We start from the raw sequence: 22,168 nt of genomic DNA on the forward strand, positions 1-22,168 counted from the left end.
AGTCCTCATGAAGCCTTAGGACAAGGACCAACCTCCAAGGACTCGCTTTCTGGTTCAATACTTGAAGTATGAACCTCGAACTGTCTACAGAATCCTAGCTAATGTCATCGCTCCTATCAAAGGCCATGATGATGAAGAAGATGTCGTAGGCATCATGAAGAATATCCTTTTCAATATCATTCATGGCACACCAATAAACCTTCATGACTTCTTCCTGAGGACTTTGGCTGACAATGCACTGTCACCTTTTGACATGAAGATTTATGCACCGTGGATCATGAGAATCATCAGAAGCAGGTCAGGCATCAACTACCATGCTGATTTTCCCAATCACATCAGATATCTGCCGCCCATCACAGTCAGCAAGAAGACATTTGAGCCTGTTGAAGGCAAAGGCAAATCTATGATTGATGAAGGAAATCAGCCCCTAGATGGTCAGTTTCGCGAAGCAGGGTCATATTCTTCATATGATGACACTGCTACCCAAGATCCACCAAGCCCAGCTTCCCTAAGAGTGATGAATAACAGAGAGCTACTCCTCAGTCTTCATCACAAGGTCGACCGGAATCACAAATGGGTCAAACGTCAATTCAGTGCCATTGTGAAAACCCTCAACGAGACTCAGAATGCAGTGAGGAAAAATCACTATTATCTTCATGAGGTGTTTTATCGTACCTGGGCCACCTTGGCTCATCTGAAGACTCAAGAGAAACTTGAGGAATTGGAGTTTACTCAGGACTTCGACTGGTCGTGGCCTCCCAAGAAGAAATTCAAGCCAATTCCAGTTCCTGACCTTGAGGACAGTTCTTTTTCTTCATTCCGCACTGCTGAGTTAGATGAAGAACCAGAAGACACTGTAATTGGTCCAAGGAAGAAGCCTGTCGCCAAGAATCATCACGCCTCTTCATCAGCCAAGAAGTGAAAGTCTTCTTGGGGCGTTAGTCCTCAGTTTGTCCCTTTTCGTCACTTGATGACAAAGGGGGGAAATCTGAGTTAGTCTTCAAAATGGATCTATTTGGGCGCGTATGAACTTTATTAAGTTACAAACTCTTGGTTCTTCTGAAGTGTTTTATGTAATCAGTTGTAACTTAAGCCCGATGGTACTCTATCTCTTTTGAACGTTTTTCTTCGCATGCTTATTCCTCAAAATATATTAATGCAAGCATGCTAAAAATTGTCAGATACCATTTATCATCATGCATTCTCAAATTCCTCATTTTATATGTCAAATCTATGCATGATTTACAAGACACACGGGGAGATCTTCATGATATAAATCATCAATGTGCATCTGCTGTGAAAATCAAATTCCTCAAAATATGCACATATTCAGGGGGAGTCTCTCTGTATCTTGATTTCAAATTCCCCAAAATCAGTAATTACACTTCATATTTTTATCCCCATTGAAAACTTAACCTAATTGTCATCAACCATCAAAAAGGGGGAGATTGTAAGTGCATCTAGTGCCCTTAGTGATTTTGGTGGTTTGAAGACTTATAGGTTAAGTAACTACTATGTTTGTAGGTGTACACACGCTCTATAAGTCGCTGAGGAGTTTGAGTTATACGATGAAAATCGACCCCTAAAAATGTATGTCTTCGGGTGAAGAAATTGATCTTACGCTGAAGACTTTGATCGCAAAGAAATTGCAATGAAATTGATATTCCTCATGAAGATATTGAAAGATGAGGAATTCGGTGTGTCCTGGAGAAAATCAGATCAAAGACTTTGAAGCATGAAGATTTATTCTTTCTGTTTCATTTTGTTTACTCTTGAGTTATAAGAACACCGTACTGTTAAAGGGGGTCGAGGTAATGCTATGGAATGAATTTCCTCATGTTGCTCAACCCAAGCATAAACCTACAAAAGCCTCAACTGAGGAATAAGAGAGACATGAGGACTCTCACAGTTGAGAGTTCCGACCGTTGTCGCGATACGCGCCACCTCACTGATCTTATCCAAACTAACGGTCACATTATTTAAGGGCATTTATGTCAAATCATGTTGGGATGCTCCCAGGCTATAAATAGCCGCCCCTCACAACCACTAGCTGGTTGGCTGCTCCGCAAGAAACTGACACTTGTCATTTAGAGCAACCCAAATTCCTCAGAGTCTTCTAGAGTAAATCATCAAGTGAGGAAATACCCCAAGCACCAATCCACAAACCAAAAACCAAGTGATTGAGCATCACTGAAGAATTTGTTCCTGTGTGGAACTGAAGCCTTTTACCTTTGAGGATTGTGCATCCTCCAGATGGTTAGGCGTCATGGTCTTGAGCATCCATCAGTCAACTATGGATCGTCAGGTGACCGAGTTTGTGAGGGTTTGTAAGTCTGCCCTGAAGACTTACCACGAGTGTTGGGCGTGGACTGTCTGTCCTTAGCTCAAGGAGAATACGGTAGGGACTAGGGACTGTGTGTCCCGGGACTGTGTGTCCTTTGGTTTCAATACCAAGCCGCTCCAAACCAGATGAACGACTGTCACAACAGTTGGAACTGGGTCATCAACAATTGTCCTCATCGTGATATGGGTTCTATTTCTTCAACTCTTTCAATTCCTCAATATTGTATTTTGAAGACTTTCATTGTCACTGTTTGAAGAATTTGCTGAAGATTTTCTCTGAATTTCCTCAGCCTCAAATTCTTCATGCCAGTTAATCTTCACCTGCTTATTCTGTGCCTGCATGTTGTGCAAACCAATTCTCATAATCTTCATCAAGTAAACTGATGTTGTAATATTTGCACCTCTGATCCTGCACTATTTCCGTTGCACGTTATTCATCAGTGAGGAATTTCCTCAAAAGGAATTTCCTCAGTGATGAAATTCTAAAAATTGCCTATTCCCCCCTAGTCGATATAACGCACTTTCAGATATTCTTCATGATGCCCACGACATCTTCTTCATCATCGTGCCCTTTGATAGGAGCAATGACATTGGCTAGGATTTTGTAGACTGTTCGTGGTTCATACCTCAAGTCTTGTACCAGAAAGCGAGTCTGTGGAGGTTAGTCCTTGCCCAAAGGCTTCATGAGGACTTCCATCAGTCTGTTGGGCAGTTCACGTTCGTCATACATTAGCACTGCATCCTCTGAGGGAATTGAGACTATAAGAGCTCGAAGCAATTCAGTGACAGGAGCTTTGTAGTGCATGTGCTGAGTGATTCAATCCAAAACCCAAGTGTTGACATCCTTTGGGTCGCCAGAGATGTGTAGAGTTGCGTAGAACTGAAGAATGATGTCGCAGTTCCAGTCGCCAATGTCAGTGAAGAGAGGCAGTAATCCAGCTTCGTGAAGAACGTTGAGGACTGAAGTGAAGCAAGGTATTGCCTCCATATAACAGTGACGAATATGTTTGTGCTGAAATATCTTGTTCCTCCCAGAGAGCACTGAAGCATAGTAGTTGAGTTGGTTCCTTGTCCAGAACTTCATGTGCCTGATGCGAAGCTTATCATATGGATTCTCGCCAGTGAATTACATGTGTTCTTCATAGAATGCCTCCTTTTGAAACTTTGGCATTTTGGAGAAAGGCTGATTCTGCTACGGTTGAAGATTATGTTGTTGTTCTTGAGGAGGAGCCACTATCATTGTTATTTCTGTGTTTACCACAACAATAGCAGTTTCAGTGTTTAGGGCAAGAACATTTTCTTCATTCTAAGCATTTTCATCAGGTTGAGGATTTTCCTCGGCTTGAGAAATTTGCTTGTTCAAGGAGGCAGTTGTAGCATTTGTCCCAGCATTGTCTTGAGCTCATGCATCTCATTCTTGAGCAGATTCCTCACAGAAGGTCTTCCCAGCAGATCCTGTGAGGATTTTTGTTGCATCCGGAGTTGGAGGAATTTGAGATGACCTCGGTGAGTGATGAGTTTCTTCCCAGAAGTCATCATGAATCACTGGAGTACTGCACCTAGTTTCATCATCACCCACACGTTCTTCAGATGTCTTTTGAGGAATGGTGGATTGAGGAATACCGTCAATTAGTATTTCCTCATCCATGATTTCTTCATCTTCCGCATCCTCCATTTCTTCATCATCTTCAGGAATGACGTAGTCAACTTCGAAGGGGACGATCAACTAAGATGGAGCAACATTCAGAGGAGTAGCATCCACTGGGGCAGTTGAAGACTCTGACTGAGTGACCTTTTGGCGCTTGGCCTCTGAGGTTGCTGAGGTCATTGAAGCTTTTCTCTTCTTTGCCTGTTTCTCAGCAGCTTTGGTCTTCTTCACGTCTGATGCTAACAGAATCATCTTCTTCACCTTTGAGGGTTGAGGTGAAGGAATAGTTTCATCAGAAGCTGTTGCAGATTCAGTCCTGGCAGTTTCCTCAGTTGGAGGAGTGTCTTCAGTTGGAGCAGTTTCTTCAGCTGGAGCAGTTTCTTGAGCTGGAGTATCTTGAGGAATTTCCTCAACAGCAGGTTCATTAGTTTCATCCTCCTCTGTCAGTTGAACATTGTAGCTTGACTGAGGTAGCTTCTCCTGCATACGAGGAGCGACTTTCTTGTTGTATTCATCAACTGCAGTTGTTGTAGCCTTGATGAAATTCACCTTGACACTTTGACGATCAGATAAACTCTGTACTTATCTGTCAAGGTTTTAAGTTCAGCCTGAGTTGATACAAGAGCTTCAGACGTCAAATTGAGGAGATTCAGCTTGATGATTTTCCTTCTTGAGTTTAGCAGCCTTTGCTTGCTTGGCTTGTTGTTCTTTCCATTTTGCCTCATTGATGAAAGTTGCAACCATGTGGCTTACAACAGGGGGAAGCTTTAAGTCATCAATGGGAGTGTTTGGATCTTCATACCAGAGGTTGATGAAGTCCAGCAGAACCTTTGGGTCCATGGCAAGAGGAATAGAGCTGCCTGAGGCTTGAGTAACTCGTTCCTGCTTGTTTCTGATGATAGCTTGAAGAGTTTCATCATCAAATTCCTCACTTCCTTCTGATGCAGAAGGAACGTTGATGAATTTGCTTGGACTAGGCCTGATGCCTCTTCAGCGGTAATTTTAGTCTTCAATAGAGGTGGTGAAGACTTTGTAGCAGAGCTTGTGGCAGATGGCACTGAGGAACTTGATTGATCAGGCTGATGCTTAATTATCTGCTTTTGTTGAGGCTGTGAGGATTGTGGTGCTATTGAAGATTTTTTCACTGGTGCAGCCTTCTGAGGCAATTGATCTTTTGGCACTGAGGCCTTTGGTGCCTTCGGTGCAGTCTTCTTCTGAGGAATTGTTGTAGCAGAGGCCTCAGCAGCTGAAGAGGTGGTGGTAGTGGCAGCAGCAGCAGAGTCATCATTGAATTTCTTCACGGCTACTTCTGCCTTCTTCTCTAACTTAGACAAATATTTGTCTTTCTCATCACGGTAATCCTCAATAGTTTCAACGCTCGAGGGATGAGCAGCTTGTTGATCACCCTGAGGATGCCTCTTGCAAGGTGGCTTGAGGGCGAATTTCTTCGCATATTTTGGAGTAACATATATGTACTCCTTCCACTCCTTAGCCACCTGCGTTCAATTTTCTGAAGCCTTGTCTTGCGCTTCGCCATGGTTTCTTTGCCATGAATTTCCTCATTAGGAGTGCACTATTCATCGTATATATCTTCAGGAATCCCAAAAGTTGTGTTCTATTCAAGCTTCTTTCCTCCCTTCTGCTTCTTGTCATCTTCCATTTTCTTCAACTGAGGCTTTTGCTGAGGAATATGCACTCTTGAAGATTCTTATGACACTGGTAAAGTTTCTTCGAGGAACGCTGCAAATGAATGAATTTGATGAGAACCTAGTGATTCATGAGCTGACATTTTTGTACCTGTGAATAGAGTATGGGTGCGAAGAATATGGAGAGGTCATATGCGTTCTCAGATTTGAAGAAATTGAAAATTTTAGTAGTTGAGGAATTTGACCAGTGGGTTGAGGAATTTGACTAAGCATTCTGATCTTGGGTTCCAGAGTTGTGCAGATTCGAGAATTTCCACAATTGAGGAATCTCATGAAGAATTTGAGTGGCTTAGTGGAATTCATCAATTGTTTGAGGAATGAGTGTGCGTGGCTGACAAACACTCTAAGGAAAAAACAGATTTCGCGAGTCTAAATGAACTAATAGATCAATAGAGGCAGTAAAATAAGATTTTAATTACCATGAGCAAAGAACATGAAGAACAGGAGCAGTAAAAGAGTGAAGCTCTTCGGTTCAGATCTTCCACGCCCTAACTTGGTGATAGAGATCAGCTACGGTGGTGGCGGAGGGAGAGATTCCGCTTCCGACGTGAGTTCGGCGAGGGCGAGGCATTGAAGCTTTTCCTCATCGGTGATGAGATTGCTAGCGGTGCCTCTAGGGTTGAGTTCAAGCAGAGAAGACGAGAGGACGAAGATTTTTGATTGAGGGGGTAAGGGCCTATTTATAGCTAGGTGAAAAACTATTCGGCCGAAACTTTCGGACCGAACTGTCCTTGCCCATTAGTCTCCGCACGACACGTGGAGCCCATGATTGAAGCGGTGGAGTTCGTGGTTATCCGATTGTGGGAAGTGGGTCCAGTTACTGTGTAATGTTATAAAAGTTGATTTTTGAAGTTTTGAGTATTTCGTTGCAAAGTCCTCAATTGACAAGGACACGGTGAGGAGTTTGAACAAGTGTCAAGTAGAACGCATATGAAGAAATGAATAGACTCGGTTGAGTGAGCATAGATGGGAGACGGGTCCGACCACATTCACTTAGATGAAATATCAAATTGAAGACTGAGCTATAAGTGAATGTTGTTGAGGACTTTCAAATCTCAGTCTATATATATGCAAATGAGAATCATCAAACGTTTTGAAGAATTTGAAGATTTTGATGATTTTGAAACACTTGATAATTTTGTGACAAAGTGTCACATTGATGAATTTCAACTTTGAAGAAAGACAGCTTGAAGAAATTTGAAGTTGGGTGGTGGCGTGACCCACCGTATAAGAATGATGATTTCAGGCGCCGTGTATAATTGTCGTAGGACCCTGAGAATCAAATTCTTCATTAATGTCCTCACACTAAGAGTGATATTCTTCATTGATTGAAGAAAATCGATTCTTCGTGTGTTGCACATCTAAGTCCTCAATTTTGCATAAGTGTTAGGATGTGTGCATGTTTTCACAAAACATCTGAAGACTCTAAGATATTTAGCTCACACCGCAACTTGCAAAACCTTCTCTCATCAAAGGGCTTAGTGAAAATATCTGCTAGTTGATTATTAGTCTTCACATGATCAATGATGATATTGCCCTTGAGGAAATGATGACGAATCTGGATGTGCTTAGCCTTCGAGTGTTGTACTGGGTTGTAGGCGATCCTTATTGCACTCTCATTGTCAAAGTACAGAGGCACATTATTCATGTTGATGGCGTAGTCTCTGAGGGTTTGCTTCATCCATAGCAGTTGAGCACAGCAGGCTCCAGCAGCAATGTACTCAGCTTCGACAGTGGAGAGAGAAACACAGTTCTGCTTCTTTGAGGACCACCAGACTAATGATCTTCCTAGGAAATGGCAAATGCTAGATGTTGAATTGCGATCCACATGGTCACCAGCATAATCAGAATCAGAATATCTAACTAGATGAAGATTTGAGCCCTTGGGGTACCATAATCCTAGTGTTGGTGTGTGAGCTAAGTATTGAAGAATATGCTTCACAGCCTTATGGTGTGATTCCTTCGGTTTTGCTTGAAAACGAGCACACATGCAAACACTAAGCATTATATCTGGCCTAGATGCACATAGATACAATAAAGAGCCAATCATCGAGCGATATACCTGTTGATCGAAATCTTTACCATTTTCGACAGTGTAGAGGTGGCCGATGTTGGGCATAGGAGTCTTGACGCCTTTGCATTCATGCATGTCGAATTTCCTCAGAACATCCTTGAGGTATTTCTCCTGTGATATGAAGATGCCATTGCGCTGTTGGCGAATTTGAAGAGCTAAGAAGAATTTCAGCTCCCTCATCATAGACATCTGATATTCTTCACTCATCGTGTAAGCAAATTCATCTATGTAACATTTGTCAGTACAGCCAAAGATAATGTCGTCGACATATATTTGGCACAGAAAAAGTTCATTATCATAGAATTTTGTGAAAGGAGTTGGATCGAGTGAACCAGGTTTGAAGCCTTTCTTCATGAGGAATTCCTTCAATGTATCATACCACGCCCGAGGGGCTTGCTTGAGGCCATAGAGTACCTTTTTGAGTCTGAAAACATTGTATGGATGCTTCGGATCCTCAAAACCTGGAGGCTGAGCAACATATGCTTCTTCCTCAAGCTTACCATTGAGGAATGCACTTTTCACATCCAATTGATATAGAGTAATATTATGATGATTAGCATAAGCAAGTAATATTCTAATAGCTTCAAGTCTAGCAACAGGTGAAAAAGTTTCATCGAAATCAATTCCTTCAACCTATGTGTAGCCTTGGGCTACAAGTCGCGCCTTATTCCTCACCACTTGACCATCCTCATCTTGCTTGTTTTGGAAAATCCACTGGGTGCCGATGACATTGTGCTTGCGAGGATCTGGTTGTTTGACGAGTTCCCACACATCACTTAGCTTGAATTGAAGAAGTTCATCTTGCATGGCTTGAATCCACTCAGGTTCCATGTAAGCTTCAGCAACTTTTGAGGGTTCTATGAGAGTCACAAAAGAGGAATGCCCACAAAAGTTAACTAAATGTGAAGCTTTTGAGCGAGTGAGAGGACTTGGCGCATTGATGTCATCGAGGATTTTGTCAAGTTCTACTTCATTTGCAATCCTTGGATGAGCTGGTTGAGGATTTTGTCTGGGCTGAGGAATTTGATATGGAGCAATTTCCTCAGGAGCACCTTCTTAAATTTCATCAGTGCTGGGGACGATTTCTTAAGCAATTTCCTTAGTAGGAACAATGTCTTCAGTAGCTTTGAACTTGATTGCTTCCTTAGGAGATAATTTATCTCGCACAGGAGGCAATTGCTCTCTTTGCGAACCATTAGTTTCATCGAACCGAACATCTACAGTTCCAACAACCTTGTTGTGATAGGTGTTGAAGACTTTGTATGTGTGCGAGTGCTTTCCATAACCAAGCATAAAACCCTCATGTGCTTTAGGTGCAAATTTTGAGCTATGGTGAGGATCTCTAATCCAGCATTTTGCACCGCAGACTTTGAAATAACTTACATTGGGTTTCTTATCAGTGACGAGTTCATATGAGGTTTTCTTGAGGAATTTGTGAAGATATACCTTGTTGATGATGTGGCAAGCAGTGTTGATTGCTTTAGGCCAGAAACGACGAGGAGTCTGATGTTGTTCAAGCATAGTCCGTGCCATTTCCACCAGAGTCCTGTTTTTGCGTTCAACGACGCCATTCTGTTGAGGAGTATAAGGAGTAGATAATTCGTGAGTAATACCAAGTTCATCAAGATAATCATCAACACTAGTGTTTTTGAATTCTGTCCCATTGTCACTTCTGATGTGTTTGATCTTGACGCCGAAGTTTGTCGAGGCCCTTGAGGAAAATCGTTTGAAGACTTACTGCACTTCCATTTTATACATAATGATATGCACCCAAGTATATCGAGAATAGTCATCAACGATGACAAGGCCATATAAGGATGTTGCATTGGTTAGAGTAGCATAATGAGTAGGTCCAAATAGATCCATGTGAAGCAATTCAAACGGACGAGTGGTAGTCATGATAGTCTTCGAGGGGTGTTTGGATCTGGTCATTTTTTCAAACTCACAAGCACCGCAGAGGTGGTCCTTGAGGAATTTGACTGATTCGATGCCAATGACATGCTTCTTCTTTGCCAGCGTGTGCAAATTCCTCATGGACGCATGACCAAGTCTTCGATGCCATTGCCAGCCTTCTGAGGTTTTTGCTAGTAAGCATGTTGCCAGCCTTCGAAGACTTTGGATCTGTCAGATTCCATGATGACTACACATCTATATTTTCCAAAGATAACAACCATATCAAGATCACAAAGCATTGAGACTGACATGAGGTTAAACCCAAGGTATTCGACAAGCATCACTTTGTCCATGTGCCTGTCCTTGGAAATAGCCAGTTTGCCAAGTCCCAATACCTTGCTTTTACCTTTGTCAGCATAAGTGATTTGCTTCAGTGGTGATGGAGTCAGTGGCATATTCATCAGCAAGCTTTTATCACCAGTCATGTGGTTTGTGCAACCACTATCAAGAACCCACTGAGTACTCTTGGGTTTGTCATCTTGTAGATGAATTAGTACAGCTTACCATCTCATATGCTTCAGACTTGAAGAATATGATATCAATTTCATCAGATAGGAATTTCATCATAAACAGTAAATTCGAGGACGTGTGAAATGTTATCATTTCATCAATTTTAGCTTGCGTCCAATCAAGCATTTTTCTCAGGTCTCCAGAAAATTCTTCAGATGATGATTTTCATGTGGAGACCTAACCTGCATAAGTGATTAGTTCAAATTCTTCACCACCCACATCTGAAGGGGTGGCAAAGAGTTTATCATCCTGCGAGCACCATATGAGAAAGGGGGCATTGAAGCTAATGCACTTCTCTTCATAGTAGGGGGGTTAGAGTACTCAAATGAATACGCAGAGAAGTTCTTTGAGGATTTATGAACATAATGATTTGAGGAATAATGCTCATATTCATATCCCTGGTAATTTTCCTGCATATTAGAAGCATTAGCACGAGTACGAGCATAGTTTTGAACAGTTGAGGATTTTGATCCTCTTGAAGACTTTTGTCCACCTGAAGAATTTGATTTGGGGTTCAGGTCCTTCACAGGTGGTGTCATGAGAACATTCATGTGAAAATTTTCCAAGCAACTTTTGGGGACCCAGATTTTCCTTAGGGGTGGTCCATTCCTGCAGTTAGTTCCAACATATCGAACAAATACTTCACCAGATTGATTTTCTGAAGAGTTTATAGTTGGAGTCAAATGAATCATCTGAGGAAGAGGATAATTCACTTGCAAATCCTGTTAGATTGGATGGATCAACAGGAGGTCCTTTAGCAGCAACCCATGAGGTTTTAGGATATTGCTCAGGTTTCCAGTATGATCCATCAGTATTCAGTTTCCTTTAAAAGGCAATTCCTTCTTTCTCGGGTTCCTGTTCAAAATCTGGTTTTTGAGCACATCACAAAGGGTTTGATGCCCTTTGAGACTTTTGTATATGCCTGTCACATACAATTCCTTCAGCCCTGCATTTTCGTCAGTAACATTTGTGGTTTCCTCAAGTGAGGAATTTGATACCACAGGAGCAGTTGAACAATTTATAGCAATAGAAGCATTTGATGATTCTCGTGAAGAATTGGCAGTTTGACGCTCGATGAATTTGAGACACGGTGGAGTGAATTCAACCTGAGCGGCACTGATCTGTTGAGCAAGCCATGAATCGTTTTCCATTCGAAGATCATCATGAGATATCTTCAACTTCTCAAGATCAAGTTTCCTTTGAAGAAATTCATAGGAAAGTTTCTCATGATTAGCCAAGAGTGTGCCATAACTATCTTGAAGACTATCAAATCTGGACTGAAGACTTTTCACATCTTCAGTGAGGATTTGAGTATGACTCATTTCATCATTCAACATATCATCGCTTTGTCTAGCAGTTTTTAAAGCTTTTCAATGGCACTTGGTTGTTTAGTTGCAATATTGGCAAGTTTAATGTAACATGGGTTTTCTATAATCATCAGGTTCACAATCACTTGAGTCAGAGGAGGAAGTGTCATTTGTTACCTTTGAGCCTTTTGCCATGAAGCAATAGGTTGGAGCTAAGTCATCAGCATAGTCATCAGTGTAGATAGCATTGTCATTTTCTTCAAGGCTGAAGATTGACTTGCTCACGAATGTGGTAGCCAGTGCAAGACTTGCCACACCAGACTCTGAGTCTTCTTTAGAACCTTCCTCTTCATCACATTCCTCAGATTCTTCCTCAGAATCCATTTCCTTGCCGATGAGTGCCCGAGCCTTTCTGAAACTAGTCTTCTTGTGTGATGAGGACTTTGAGGAGGAGGATTTTGAAGATTTCTTATTTTTCATCGAGTCATCAAAACTTTCATCCTTGTATTTCTTCTTCTTTGATTCCTTCACCCAGCGAGGACAATCAGCAATGTAGTGACCAGATTTCTTGCATTTGTGGTTGGTTCTTTTCTTGTAGTCCTCAGATGAAGATTCTGATTTCCTCATACATGTTCATGAAGATTTACCAAACTGGCCACACCATGTAAACTCCTGGAATTTTCTCACGAGCATTGCAAGCTCCTGTCCAAGTTCTTCAGGATCACCAATGCTGCAATCTGAGTCCTCTTCTTCAGATGAGGAAATTGCTTTGGCCTTCAGCGCACAAGGTTCTAGAGTAGCTTGGTCCATACAGATCTCTCTTTTCTTCATGTTGGAATTCATGAGTATTGAGTCTTTTGAGTATGTCGGCAGGATCAAACATCTTATAGTCTGCTCATTCTTGAATCATCAGAACCAATGTATCAAATGATGGATCCAGAGATCTTAGCAGTTTCTTCACAACTTCATGGTCAGTGATGTCTCGAGCTCCCAGTGCTTCCAGTTCATTTGAGATGTCAGTGAGGCCATCAAAGGTATCTTGGCAGCTTTCATTGTCATGCCTCTTGAAGCGATTGAAGAGATTGCGAAGAACATCAACACGAGAGTCAAGGTGAGTTGAAATTCCTTCATTGACGTTGGATAGCCTATCCCAAATAAGCTTTGTTGTGCCCAAAGCACTCACTCTGCCATACTGACCTTTGCTCAGATGACCACAGATGATACTCTTCGCTTGAGAATCAAGTTGCTTGAATTTCTTCACATCAGTGGCAGAGACAGTAGCAACGATGGAGGGAATACCATGTTGCATAATGTACTAGAGATCATCGTCAATAGCCTGAAGATGCATCTGCATCTTCGTCTTCACTACGGGAAGCAGCTTCTTTGCCGTCTGCCATCATAGACGGCAAAGAGGTCTACACCGACGGCAAAGAGCTTTGTCGTTTGCCACTTGTCGGCAAAGATTGTGCGTCAGTCTACGACAGCATTGTAGCTTCTTTGTCGTCAGTCTAACCTAAGATGATGGCAAAGCTCTTTTCCATCCGTGTCAGACACTGAGCAGTCGGCAAAGAGATTGAGACGGCAGCCGACAGGCAACGCCTCCGTTAAGGCTAACGGAGGCTTTGTCATCTGCTTCCCTCCGCATCTTTGTCGTCTGCTTCCCTCCCCATCTTTGTCGTCTGCTTCTATGGGCCAGCACAGAGCTAGGCCAGTGCATGTCAGCTTCTTTGTCATCTGCCTCCCTACCGCTTTGTCGTCAGCCTCCCGAGGCAGCGGACGGCGGTAGAGCCCATATGGCCAGATGCTGCTGCCGAGGTTGCACAGTTGGGTGCCACGTGGCACCTTTGCCGTCAGCTGCCTGATGGAAAAGGCCTTTGCCCTCAGCTGGCAGACGGCAAAGAGCCCATATTGTCACATTTTTGTTTATTTTTTCTATTTCACACCACATATATATATAATTCATAGCACATATATGATATATACGTCACAACACATATATGATATACATATAAAGTTCATCAATGCCATTTGTTCATCAACGTACATCCCATATATCGAAAGAACCAACACATACAAAGTTTCATCCATATATACATACATATAGTTCCACATATGTTGTTCATCCATATATACATATACATATAGTTCCACATTGTTCATCAACTCAAATAAAAACTAGAACTAAAGCACTCCAATGCCAGCTTCCATGCATGTAGTACATCCAATCTGCAAAATGGGAATAAGAAAGTCAGAAGAATAAGAAGAAGAACATATATATGACAAATGAGCTAAATTTAAGAAGAAAGAGAAGAAGCAAGAAGAGAAGAAGGAGAAGAAAAACAAGAATAAGGAGGAGGAGGAGGAGAAGGAGGAGGAGGAGGAGGAGAAGAAGGAGAATAAGGAGGAGAGAAGAAGAAGGAGAAGAGGGAGGGATCCTTCTTCTCCTCCTTCTCCTTCTTCTCTTCTTCTTCTCCTCCTCCTTCTTTTCCTTCTCCTTCTCTTCTTTTTCTCTTCTTCTTTTTCTACTTCCTTTTCATTTCTCCTCTTCTCCACTTCTTGGAGCTAAATTAGCTAACTATGTCTTTTTGGAGATAAATGGGCTAATTATGTCACTTAGGAGAGAACTTAGCTAATTATGTCATTTAGGAGAGAACTTAGCTAATTATGTCATTTAGGAGAGAACTTAGAGAACGAGGAGAAGGAGGAGAAAAGAAGGAGCAGAAGAAGGGGATGAAGGAGGGAGAAGAAGGAGGAGAGAAGAAGAAGGAGAAGAAGGAGGGCTCCTTCTTCTCCTCCTCCTTCTCCTTCTTCTTCTCTTCTTCTTCTTCTTCCATCTTTTCATTTTTTTCCTCTTTCTTCTCCTCTTCTCCTCTTCTTCTTCTTCTCCTCCTCCTCCTCCTCCTCTTCTCCTCTTCTTCCTCCTCTTCTTCTTCTTCTTCTTCCTCTTATTTCTATTTCTATTTTTCTTTATCCTCTTCTTCTACTTATTCATCTTTTCTTCTTTTTTCTCTTCTTCTCCTTCTTATTTTTTTATTCTTCTCTTCTTCTCTTAGGCCTTATTATGTCATTTAGGAGAGAACTTAGCTAAGTATAGGTCATTTTTTATTAAATAATCCATTTTGGAGCTAACTAAGCTAATTATATCATTTTGGAGGATAATTAGCTAAGTTGTGAGCTAACCAAGGTTCTTATGATGTTTTTACCCTAACTAAGCTAATTATGTCATTTTGGAGGATAATTAGCTAAGTATGTCTTTGTTGGGGAAAATAAGCTAAATTTAAGAAGAAAGAGAAGAAGCAAGAAGAGAAGAAGGAGAAGAAAAAGAAGAAGGAGAAGGAGGAAGAGAAGAAGAAGGAGAAGAAGGAGGAGAGAAGAAGGAGAAGAAGAAGAAGGGAGAAGAAGGAGGAGGAGAGAAGAAGGAGAAGAAGGAGGGCTCCTTCTCCTACTTCTTCTCTTCTTCTTCTTCCTTCTTTTCATTTTCCCTCTTTCTTCTCCTCTTCTCCTCTTCTTCTTCTTCTCCTCCTCCTCCTCCTCCTCCTCTTCTCCTCTTTTTCCTCTTATTTCTATTTCTATTTTTCTTTATCCTCTTCTTCTACTTATTCTTCTTTTCTTCTTTTTCCTCTTCTTCTCCTTCTTATTTTTGTCTTCTTATCTTCTTCGCTTAGGCCTTATTATGTCATTTAGGAGAGAACTTAGCTAACTATAGGTCTTTTTTGTTAAATAGGCCATTTTGGAGCTAACTAAACTAATTATGTCATTTTGGAGGATAATTAGCTAAGTTGTGAGCTAACCAAGGTTCTTATGATGTTTTTATCCTAACTAAGCTAATTATGTCATTTTGGAGGATAATTAGCTAAGTATGTCTTTGTTGGGGAAAATAAGCTAAATTGAAGAAGAAAGAGAACAAGCGAGAAGAGAAGAAGGAGAATAAAAAGAAGAAGGAGAAGGAGGAGGAGAAGAAGAAGGAGAAGAAGGGGGAGAGAAGAAGGATAAGAAGAAGGAGAAGAAGGATGGAGAAGAAGAAGGAGGGGGGAAGAAGGATAAGAAGGAGAAAAAGGAGGGCTCCTTCTCCTCCTCCTCATTCTCCTTTTTTCTTCTCTTCTTTTTCTTCTTCCTTCTTTTCAGTTTGCCTCTTTCTTCTCCTCTTCTCTTCTTCTTCTTCTTCTCCTCCTCCTCCTCCTCATATTCTCCTCTTCTTACTCCTCCTCTTCTTCTTCTTCTTCTTCCTCTTATTTCTATTTCTATTTTTCTTTATCCTCTTCTTCTACTTATTCTTCTTTTTTCTCTTCTTCTCCTTCTTAATATTTTCTCTTCTTCTCTTAGGACTTATTATGTCAGTTAGGAGAGAACTTAGCTAAGTATATGTCATTTATATTAAATAGTCCATTTTGGAGGTAAGCTAATTATGTCATTTAGGTGGAAGCCTAGCTAACTATAGGTCCTTTCGGAGCTAACTTGGGTTAAATAGGTCATTTCGGAGCAAACTATGGTTATTAAGCCATTTTGGAGCTAGCTAAGCTAATTATAGGCCATTTTATACCTAAGTTTGGAGGAATAGGTCATCTTGGATCTACTTAAGCCTTATTATGTCATTTAGGAGAGAACTTAGCTAAGTATAGGTCATTTTTATTAATTAGGTCATTTTGGAGCTAACTAAGATAACTATGTCATTTAGGTGGAAGCCAAGCTAACTATATGTCGTTTTGGAGCTAACTTGGGTTAAATATGTAATTTTAGAGGAGGAGGAGCTAAATTATCTAATTATTTCAAAATTTAACTAGAGAAAACTTACCATCGTGGTCATCAAGGAGGAGAAACACCAGGGTTGCTCGCGCCGGCTTCGTTTGGAAACGGTTGCCCTGGAGACGTGTCGTGCGATACCACTCGGGAGTTATTCTGCAAAAAAGATATTTTGCAATGTCTCAGTTACCATGATGACACTAAATTGTTAATACTAGTTTATAATGACCGTTCAAATGAAACTCACCGTGCCAATCGCAGAGAAGACGGGCATCGGCGGAGGGACTTGACTGTTCCTCTCGCACACACTCTGAAGAGTCGACCGTATTAGTTAGTAATAAAACAGACATTACAGACATGATTTGGCTAATGTGAAAAAAAAAACTTACCACAAAAAGCTCGTACAGGGCCCGTTGACCCGCGTCATTCCGGGCCCTCTCCTCCTCAATCATTCGTGTCGTGGTCCGGTCCCTCTCCTCCAGAGCAGCCTGAAGAGCAGCCTGGCTTGCCAATCTGTCTTGCTCAAGAGTAGCATGGTTTGCCGCTCTCTATTTATGAAGAGAAGGCTGCAACACCATTCCTCATTACCACAGTAATGATCGATGGTCACACACATAATGAAATGGATGAAAGTTTTCTGAGTCTGTACAACTAACCTCGATGGCAAGATCGACTGGCCGTGGACGAGGCGTTATCTCAGGACAGGAGCCCGACTGGCGCACCTTGATCTCCGGGAGAGTGAGTGGACAGCGTATTATCCCATCTCTAATGGCTATCGAGCCATGGGGCCTCCTGCCACCAGATATCATCACCAGCTCTGGACCCAAAGGTTCTTGGCTCGGGTTAAAGTCCTCCCCTTTCCTAGCCTTCCCCGTGTCCATGTATGTCACGAGCTTGTGGTGGGATGATATGTTGGTGAAGTTATTTGGATCATACAGGTCAGACTTAGAGAATGCCTTCGCCTTCTTGTAGGAGGCACTATGGGCCATGTCATAAAGGTCGTACAAGTGGGGCATCTCCGTCTTCTTATGATGCGCCTAAAAGAGAGGAACAAAGTATTAGTAAGGGGCTCAAGCTAGCATGAAGAATGAATTGCATGAATCTTGAAGCAAACCACATACCCAGTTTCATTCGAACTAAAGTAAGTTGACGTTGCCTTGATGGTGTGTCACACCAACCATTTGGCTCCGCCGATCCTTCACATTGTCGTGGACGGCTCACCAGTTCCCTGTGCACCACTCATCCACCAACGCCTCCCAACAATCCATCTTATCCGCACACCATCTCGGGGGCACCTATAAGTTATTAGAAAGAATTTTGAGCACTACGCCTATGAATCAAATCAAGAGAACTACGTAGAAGGCCTTAAGAATAGGTAATTACCTTCATGTACTGCTCCTTCTTCACATACTTTCCGCGGCACTCCTTCTTCTGCTTCTTAATACCACGCGTGGCGTAGTAGTCTTGAATAGCCTGCGGCCGAGCCTCGTGGCGTAAGTTCTGTAATAACCGCCTACACTCGGCCTCTAGAACCTTGGTCGCCTCCTCCTCATATCCCTCCTCACACCTATAGAAGGTCTGCAATCAAACGAGACAACACCGATTAGTACAATAATTAGCTATATTGTTAATTTTAGATTGTGCAAAAGGATAATTTACCCAAAAGCTCTTGATCACCATCTCGGCCCTCGTGTGGCACAAGGCACCATCTATAATTTCCTCCGGCGGGGCCTCCGCAGCCTGGTAGTGCTCCGAGGAAAATCCTAGTGTAGGAACCTGACCCTCACCAGGCAACGTGACAAACCCCGGAAAATTTGTCCGACAAAGCACACCAAGGACGTTGTTCGGCTTGCGGACTCCACGAGGGTGTGCCCATCCCCTGCAGTATGATAAGGTCAACGCATTAGATATTTGAAGAAACTTGAAGGCAAAAGCTAAAAAAAGAGTAAATGTACTTACCTATCCCCTTCAGGGTTAATCACCGGCCTCTGCTCGCGGGTAGCCGGCACGACCGGGAGACGTGTACTACCACGCTTGTACACCGTGGCTCCGTCCACCTGCACATCGCCCTCACTATCCGTAAACTCATCCCCACCATCAATAGAATAGCCACCCGGACCCTCGGTCCAATCCGGCACGTCGGTCCAATCCGGCACCTCGTACCGATCCGGCCAGACACCCCATTCGGACCTCTCCACGTCGGTCGAAGCGTGTGTGGCAGGAGTCTCCTGGGACGTAGCCTCAGGAACCGGAGTCTCGTGGGCCGAAGGCACCTCGACCCGAGGCTGATCCTGGACCAAAGTCTCATGGGCCGAATGCCCGTCCACCCGAGGCTCCTGGACCAGAGTCCCCGTAGCCTCCTCCTCAAACGGGTCCACCATAGTAGTCCTGTGCTCGGGTGAATGAGCTGGTGGTGGTGGCGAGGACGGCGCAACAGTACGCCTACTTCTTCCGCGGCCACCACCTCTCCCTGTAACCTTCCCCTTCTTCCCTACCCGACCAGCACCTCTCCTAGTGGGCAATGCCGCCGACGAAGAAGCACCCGTGGGTGGTGTCGTCAGACTGTCTTCCAAGGCTCTACGGAGAGATAGGGGTGGAATGGAAGTACCACCCCTCGTGCGGGCCGTCGAAGAAGAACCCGTCGAGCGATCTGGACCCGCGCCCACCATCTTTCAACACCTGCTGACCTACCATGATAAAGATTAAAAAAATTAGTACAACATAAAAAAATTGAAAATCTAAGAACTAAATAACAACTACAATAACATCAACCACTACTACAACAACTACAATCCATAGCATAGTTCCATAACACATATCCATAGCATAGTTCAATAACAAATATGCATAGCTTAGTTACATAACAAAGATGATATACAATGAACAAAATGAGCATCGCTAATGTAGGAACTTGTCTAAGAGTTGACATTGTTTGAATAGACATTTTCAATCTTTTGGAGAAAAAACAGATCTTTATATGCCCAAGGTGAGGAGGTTAAGCTCATATGAGATATATCGTATTCTAGATCGAAGTGTCGTCATATAGTTTTCTCATGTTAATGTATTTACTAACTCTGGTAATATACAAACAACAAAAACAGTTGCTCACTGGCATAAATTTTCTGTTTATGAAGGATCATTTCAGTGGTTTAGTTCTAACTTCACCTACATAAATAAAGCAATACGTACAAGAGGTGTACTTTCTTAATTTTTTATTCATGTGTATTGCAGACAGTGCTGCCAAATAACTATGGCACACATACTAGCTTCGTTGATTTACTTTTTTCATAATATATTGAGATATTTATAGAACTATGTTCTTGACAAAGAAACAAAATCCCTACCGAAGCTATTCTATCTAATGTTAAGGCTAGAGCGTTCTGCTAAACCTGCTAGAATGTTATGCACACATATTACCGAAGTCTACTCTTTTCGTATTAACCAACATTTTCAAATGATGGGGCCAAGTAAAACAAGGATATCAAAAATACATTCAAGAGTGACAAATATATCATAAAATCCAAAACAATGAAATTATTTTCCACTATATTTGTGCTACTTTGCAAACATTCTTGAGAATGCATTTCCCTTACATTTTCATCATGAAACATGAATATATGAGTAGTGTACATTCAAAGTTGGATATTTATTCAAAATTTGCACAACATTTACTTATGTTCTTCTCCGAGCTAACCATTCTCACACATATTAACATATGCTAACAAAAAAATTAATGATTTCAATCCAAAATGCAGGGGGGTGTGGGGGCTCACCGGCAGGGGCGGCAGTGGCATCGTGGGTGGCGGGTCGGGGGTGTTGGGGCGGCGGGGCGGCGGCGGGGGTGTTGGGGCTGCGGGGTGGCACCAGGGCGGTGAGGCGGTGGGGCCGGGGGGTTGTGGGGCACCGGGGCGGCGCCGGGGGCGGCGGCGGCAGGGCTGTGGTGCACCGGGGCGGCGCCGGGGGTGCCGGGGGCGGTGGGCGTCGGGGAGGAGAGAGAGACAGAGTGGGCGTTTGAGGGAGAGAGAGAGGTCCGGGGTGGGGGCGGGACGGTCGTTACATAATTCCTGAACTTTGTCGTCTGCCTTCGGACTCTTTGTCGTCCGCCGGCGGACGGTAAAGAAGGGGCGTAGTTTAACCTAACCTTTCCCCGGCCAGATGGGCCCAGCCAAAGCTTTTCCGTCTGTTGTCCTCATCTTTGTCATCTGCGGCTGACGGCAAAGAATTGACTGCTTGCAAAGACCTTCTTTGCCATCTGCCAGTTCTTTGTCGTCTGCTTTGTGGGAGCTGACGGCAAAGACACTCTTTGCCATCAGCCAGCAGACGGCAAAGATTTGGCAGACGGCAAAAAACTGAATTCCAGTAGTGCTTCTAGTAGGGAAAGTCCTTTCCTTCGAAGGTAGGACATCCTTCACTAACCTTGATCATACTTGCAGTCGACATAACTAAAACTCCAGGTGGTTAAACCAAAATCACACAGAACAAGGGAGTACCTTGCTCTAATACCAATTGAAATTGTGTTATATCGACTAAAGGGGGTGAATAGGAGATTTTTAGAATTCCATCTCCGAGGAAATTCTTTTGAGGAAATTCCTCACTCATGAATTACATGCAGCGGAAATAGCGCAGGATCAGAGGTGCAAAGATTACAACAGCAGTCTACTTGGTGAAGATTATGAGAATCGGTTTGCACAGTATGGAAGCACAGAATAAGTAGGTGAAGATTAACTGGTATGAAGAATTTGAGGTTGAGGAAATTCAGTGAAACTCTTCAGCAAATTCTTCGAACAGTGACAATGAAAGTCATCAACATACAATATTGAGGAATTGAAAGAGTTGAAGAAATAGAACCCGTATCACGATGAAGACAGTTGTTGATGACCCAGTTCCAACTGCTGTGGCAGTCGTACGTCTGGTTTGGAGCGGCTTGGTATTGAAACCAAAGGACACACAATCCCTACCGTATTCTCCTTGAGCCAAGGACACACAGTCCTCGCCCAACACTTGTGGTAAGTCTTGAGGGCAGACTTCCAAACCCTCACAAACTCGGTCACCCGGCGATCCACAATTGACTGTTGGATGCTCTAGACCATGACGTCTAACCGTCTCGAGGATGCACGGTCCTTAAAGGTAAAAGGCTTCAGTTCCACACAGGAACAAATTCTTTAGTGATGCTCAATCACTTGGTTTTTGGTTTGTGGTTTGGTGTTTGGGGTATTTCCTCACTTGATGATTTATTCTCGAAGACTCTTAGGAATTTGGGTTTCTCTAAATGACGACTGTCAGTTTCTCACAGAGCAGCCAACCAGCTAGTGGTTGTGGGGCGGATATTTGTAGCCTGGGAGCATCCCAACATGATTTGACCTAAATGCCCTTAAATAATGTGACCGTTGATGTGGATAAGATCGGTGAGGTGTCGCGTGTCGCGGCAACGGTCGGAACTTTCAACTATGAAAGTCCTCATGTCTCTCATATTCCTCACTTGAGGCTTTTGTAGGTTTAAGCTTGGGTTGAGCATCATGAGAAAATTCATTCCATAGCATTACTTCGACCCCCTTTAACAGTACGGTGTTCCTGTGACTCAAGAGTAAAGAAAATGAAACAGAAGGAATAAATCTTCACGCTTCAAAGTCTTCAGACTAATTTTCTTTAGGACACACCGAATTCCTCATCTTCCATATCTTCATGAGGAATATCAATTTCATCGCAATTTCTTCGTGATCAAAGTCTTCAAAGTAAGACCAATTTCTTCAGCCGAAGATATTCATTTTTAGGGGTCAATATTCATCGTATAACTCAAACTCCTCAGCGACTTATAGATATTGTGTACACTTATAAGCACATTAATTACTTAACCTATAAGTCTTCAAACCACCAAAATCACTAAGGG

This window comes from Hordeum vulgare, chromosome 3H (genome assembly GCF_904849725.1).
Source record: "Hordeum vulgare subsp. vulgare chromosome 3H, MorexV3_pseudomolecules_assembly, whole genome shotgun sequence".
NCBI lineage: Eukaryota > Viridiplantae > Streptophyta > Magnoliopsida > Poales > Poaceae > Hordeum > Hordeum vulgare.